This window comes from Sinocyclocheilus grahami, unplaced genomic scaffold (assembly GCF_001515645.1).
Source record: "Sinocyclocheilus grahami isolate Dianchi unplaced genomic scaffold, SAMN03320097.WGS_v1.1 scaffold472.1, whole genome shotgun sequence".
NCBI classification, from domain to species: Eukaryota; Metazoa; Chordata; class Actinopteri; order Cypriniformes; family Cyprinidae; genus Sinocyclocheilus; species Sinocyclocheilus grahami.
In genome coordinates this window covers 522,643-528,873 of record NW_015505651.1, presented here as the reverse complement: position 1 = coordinate 528,873, position 6,231 = coordinate 522,643, and the positions used below count along the sequence as shown (strand labels likewise).

Here is a 6,231-nt window from a genome sequence, read left to right as displayed (position 1 = left end):
CATTTGTTCTTCATTTGATCATGAATTTGATTAATGTTGCTTCTCATTACAATAATATTAAAGACTGACTGTGTTTATATTATTTATAATAGTTATATTTACTATTGGAAAATGTTTTAAAATGTCAATTTATTAGAAACATGATTTTGTGTATAAAACATTATAGGCATTTTTAAATCAGATATTTATGCATTTATGTCCAATTGTGTTTCTATTTATTTATTTAAAAATTTCAACACAAATTATGTGTTGTGTTTGATAAATAATTTCATGGTTGTAATGATATTTTTAAAACATGTTTGAATGTTTGGCTCCTTTGTTTTGCTTTTTAATTTCATAGACAGCAGTTTATGACTTAATGCAGATATTCTATTAGTGTTTTTTACCTTGTATTTTTTACTTCAGTATTTTCTTCAATATTTGTGTGACATTTCATCTCACACACACACACACACACACACACACACACACACAGACAGACATCCATCTAACACACACACACACACAAAGTTTGTTAGTTGCAAGATTCTTGGTCATGATGTAAATCATATTTTTTACAACGTGATACAAAATATTTTCCACAATAAAAAGCCTACTGTATATGCCTATTTAACTTTTAAAAGTTTTTTTTATTATTTATTTAATTTTGGATTTTTACAGTTTAATATTTAATCTCTCGGACAAGGGGGGAAAATCTGCACACAGAAAATATATTATTTTATGTTATTATTATTATTAAATAAAAAACAACGATTATTTTTATTATTATTAATTATTACTAAATAAAATAGATAATAATAACCATTATTATTATTAATGTTACTGTTATTATTATGCCATATTGTTACATAATAAAAATCTGCAGTCCTTCAGTCCAAACAAGCACATCGAAAGCACATGTTTAATGCATTTTAAATCCAGTTACTGGATCCCTATTAGTAGAAATAGGACCTCGTGGCGCAACGGTAGCTCGTCTGACTCCAGATCAGAAGGTTGCTTGTTCAAATCACGTCGGGGTCAAAGTTTTCATCTTCACTCTCCAAGCTTATTAAGTACTAAAATTAATAGCACATATTATATTCCGAGTATGATTATGAAATTCAGTCACATGTTGGCAGTAGGCCTACAGAATAATAACAATAATTACACTATTCTATAAGAATTCTAGCATCTAGCAAATATTGAAATGGTGGTTGATCTTTGACAGGACAAGATTACATGTTTATTCTATTGAAAAAATGTTTTACAATGCCAAGATGACATGTAGAATGTAGACATTAATATAAAATTTTGATATTTTCACCATAAAATATCATTATTAAATACTTACATATTACTTCATTTTATTTACAAAGTTTGAACATTAAAGGGATCATATGATGCGACTTATACTGTAATGCTGTAGCCCAGGGGCCTTTGGTTATCTTAAGGTGCCCCTGCAGCCTCCGGTGACTTTACCGTTTTTTTTTCAACTGCTTACACATTTTCTAAACTTTGTTTATTTTTTGCAAAACCTTACACACAAATCCAAGATTTGCACACACAAAATGCAATGTGCTGCTTGTGTGTAAAAGAACACAGACAGTGCCACACCTCACTCTGAAGCATGCAGTGCATTTACTCTTTTAATTAAATTGCAGCCTTTGCTAATTTTGCTAATTTACTAATCACATTATATCAACATTTCGGTTTTTATTAACTCTAAACATTAATCATACTGCCCTAATGCTGTTTTTTTTTTTGGAATAGCATGCTACCATATTACTACTATTATTCTTGCAGTATGCAGAATATAATACATATGGCATGTGAATGCCTGCATGCATAAGATACCTAGCTAGTACTCACTCCACACATTTGTCCTGGGATAATGTCTGTGGTTGCACATACTATTTTTAAACCATAGGAGGCAGTGCAGCGTACAGTATTCAGCCAGCGTCTCATTCTGAAAATAGTGATCTTGTTTTTGATTTTCTCTTGGCACATGCATTTAATGACATGATTTATACATTGGCTGTCCCAGCTTTTAGGAAGGCCCAGTATTTCACAGTTAATCCTATACATTCTCATGTTTAAATCAATTGTTATTTTGAGCCCACAGTTTGTCCAGTAAACAAAACACTAGATATAAACAGCACATTTAAATGTATATTATTAAAAAGTATTTTCCTATATAATTTAAATAAATCAGCAAGTACCAGTTACGTAATTTATTGGTACTTTTTGTAAGTTCCCACTAGTTGAGAAACTCGAAGATTCGAATCAACTGAACCAATTGTTTGGTTCGAAGCGCTCGAAACACCTGCAGGTAAAACAAAACTAAACAGTGTAAATACAACAAAAACTCATGCCAAACATGCATAAAAACAGCTTTTACAAACCCACTGAAAATATTTTATTGAAGGTATAATATATTAAAAGCAATTAACATCATCAAATACTATAAAATATGAAGTGTCTAGATAATATTTAATCTTTTATTAATTTGCAGGGCTTGTTTTGTTTGTTTAATGGAGGGCTTGTCTAAACAGGCCATTAGGAGACTAACCACTACTCTTCCTTTTAACTGCACAAATATCTCGTTAAAATGTTTACAAATTTACAAAACTGATCCGAGATCAGGAAAAAAATTATAGACACTGCTTCAATGGTTCGCCGCTGTGCAACAGCAAACTGCTGAGATTTCTGTCATTGTGTCGCCTGCCAATGACGTCATAACCCCTCGATTTCCGGTTTTGTTTTGTAGAAAACATGGAAACACCAAAGACGCTTTAATATGTTGTGTGTTTTAATAGACCGGTGACGACCGCACAGAGTAGCATTATAACAGAACTTTCAAACATATCTAGTATGATAAAACAGCTCTGCTTTACCCCACATACTCACAACCGGAAGCAGCGGAAGTGCTCGACTGTGGCATAATAAAAGCTCCGCTGCTTTCCAGCCGTGTGTCACGCTCGTTCAGCGCCTCGTTTCGCTTCGACGGCTTTCAGCCTCACCCTGCTTCATACTACTACGTTAATAAATCATTAGCTCATCCATGAACATGATTTCTGCCCGAGTCCCGTCGGATTGCATCGGCTGTGAGGATGAAGACCACAACTCCCATGATTCCACACTCAGTCACAGCGTCTTCAAACTACGCCTTTGTCTATTTGTTTATTTTGAATACGCGCCCTCTATCGGCGAAAAAATTACATATTGTGCCTTTAATATTGTTATATTAATATAATATAACAATATTATATTATATTAATATTAAGTTACGCCTTCTTTCTTTGCGTGAAGATTTGGGCGGTGTTGCGCAAATCTTCCCACATAGTGAGGTAGACGTGTGGGGGCGTGTTAGAACGAGCCGTTTTAGGAGAGCGTGGACAAGTCTTAACTTTGATAAAGAATATCTCGACTCTTTGGGTTTGAGACTTTAGTCTTTGCAACTTCAGGGATCGTATCTATTCACGAACAGCTTGTAACACTCCAAAGAGAAAGCAAAACTTGAAATCGGATCATATGACCCCACACAACTATTTTATTGCTCTCCTAGGTTCCACGCATCAATCTTCCCCCTCGCAGCTGCACTTCCACATACATCAGTTACCTGATTGTGAAAGATGTTCACTAATAAATTATCACTATGCCAAAAGACGGAAGCCCTCTGGAGCCCAGGGAAGAAGAAAAAAATAAGAGAAGAAGAAAAATGGTATAAAGACAGAGGTAATGTGATGTAAAGCATGATGATGATCATATACTGTAAATAAAGTAGCCCTTAAATGCAAGAATGTTTCGCCAATCATTATTACATATTCGTGTCTTTAGAGACCCGCACCTATATATCCTGCACGGTAACTACTGCTGCAATAGAAAAAAAAACTTGATATTTTAAGAACAATTACAGAAGAATAAAACAAAGCATATTTCGTTACCTTTTTAAACTTGGAAGGGTTCAGCTTGAGCAGATGATTTTGTCATCGTCAGAGCGCACTTCCCCAGCCTCATATTCACGATCTCAACCATATTCTCAAAACTATCGTTTTCACTGACTTCAAATTCAATATTTTGATCACTGGCAGCTTATTCACCACATCCACCATCAAATGACAGTCACATTTATATTTCATAGCATACAGTAATTGCTCTGCAGTAAAGTCATTCAAACCAGTTCAATTTTTGCTGATGATATTCTTTTGTTTTATGACTGCGGTAATTATGAGTGAAACATAAGGTCGTCATTGTGTATCAAACAGTGCCACCTCATTGAGTCATCAGATTGAGCAGGAAAAATACACTTACACATTTACATAGCCTACATTGGGGCTCAAGCGACCCTATACATTTTTTTTCAGGCATTCTTTTATATTTTATAATTTTTTCTTGTCATATTGTTTATAATGAATAGATTGAGGAATACTAAGGAAGTTGAACTTTAAAAAATGAAGGAGGGAGAGGGTAGTGAATGCTGCCCCGGGTCGCTAAAGACCCGAGGTATGCATTTAAGGGCTCTAGATGAGGTGAAAATTTGTGAACAAAATTTTTTGTTGGCCTAGTCTAGAAAGCCTATAGTCTAAAAGTTTAAAATAGGGTAATAACAATGTTTGCAGATCCAGAGATCTGAGATTTTGTGTAACATAAGTGTCATTTTTTTTGTGTAACATGACAACACGTTTTAATAATATTTGTACGCTATAGTTGTGTAGTATTTGGGGATTTATGGTATTTTTAAGTTGAATTGGCTAATTTAGTAATGTTTGTTTATAACTGTGGGCTTATTAAACTAGTAAAATTCACTTTAAAGATGTACGTTCTCAGTTCAATTCATGGTGATAACATTAGAATGGGCTAGTAGTACATTGCTGCCACCTACTGGAAATCAAACACTTTTCAAATGTATTTTGAAGATTAAACAGTAGCCTACTGTACTGAATACAGTTTTGTGCAAGAATACCAGATGTAATTATTCTTGTTTAATTGTGTTTAATTTATAAAGTGACTTAGGCAGTACCTATATTTTTATAGTTTCACTGGAAACTATTTAAAATAAGGTTAATTGTCAATAACTAACTCTAACAAAAATAATAAATACTGTTACAAATGTATTGTTCATTGTTAGTTCAAGTTAGTTAATATTCACTAATGTTAATGTGAGGCAAGGGGCACCAGGTTAAATCTTACATAGGGCAGCAAATTGGCTAGGGCCGACCCTGGGCTCCACCTATAATTGCAGGTGATTAATTGACATGTAAAAGTGTAGACCCTGAACATAATATGACCCTATTTTTTTAGATGCATTTCCAGGAAAAAAAAAAACACTGTCTTTTATTTGGAGCAATACTGTATTTATGAGTTGATAAGTCTTACATGAAGATCAGCATTTCGGGTCAAATTAATGCAGGTATAAAAATATAATTCTGTCACTACTGTAAACTCTAACAAAAATAATAAATACTGTTACAAATGTATTGTTCATTGTTAGTTCAAGTTAGTTAATATTCACTAATGTTAATGTGAGGCAAGGGGCACCAGGTTAAATCTTACATAGGGCAGCAAATTGGCTAGGGCCGACCCTGGGCTCCACCTATAATTGCAGGTGATTAATTGACATGTAAAAGTGTAGACCCTGAACATAATATGACCCTATTTTTTTAGATGCATTTCCAGGAAAAAAAAAACACTGTCTTTTATTTGGAGCAATACTGTATTTATGAGTTGATAAGTCTTACATGAAGATCAGCATTTCGGGTCAAATTAATGCAGGTATAAAAATATAATTCTGTCACTACTGTATACACACACACACACACACACACACACACATGTTGGTTTTTATGGTTTATGAGGACTCTCCATAGGCGTAATGGTTTTTATACTGTACAGACCGTATATTCTATTGCCCTACACCAACCCTACCCCTAAACCTACCCCTCACAGGAAACTTTCTGCATTTTTAGATTTTCAAAAAAACTCATTCTGAATGATAAGCCTTTTAAATTACAGGGACACTCAAAATGTCCTCATGAATCACCTTCTCGTTGTAATACCTATGTCATACCCATGATATTATACAAATTTGTGTCCTCATAAACCACATAAACATGCACACACACACATTAAGTAGGTTAGAGAAGGTCATTTAGCTTTGAGACAGTGTATCACACTGGCTTTTCAACACATTTACACACACACACACACACACACACACACACACACACACACACACACACACACACACAGACA

At 34.0% G+C, this 6,231-nt stretch overlaps 1 non-coding gene across 1 annotated transcript; it reads left to right on the top strand.

Annotated features, from left to right (window-relative positions):
* Positions 1–948: 948 nt before the first annotated feature.
* On the top strand, positions 949–1,020 carry trnaw-cca (transfer RNA tryptophan (anticodon CCA)). Its single transcript has one exon. It is a non-coding gene; the product is annotated as a tRNA-Trp (tRNA).
* The last annotated feature ends 5,211 nt before the right edge of the window (positions 1,021–6,231 follow it).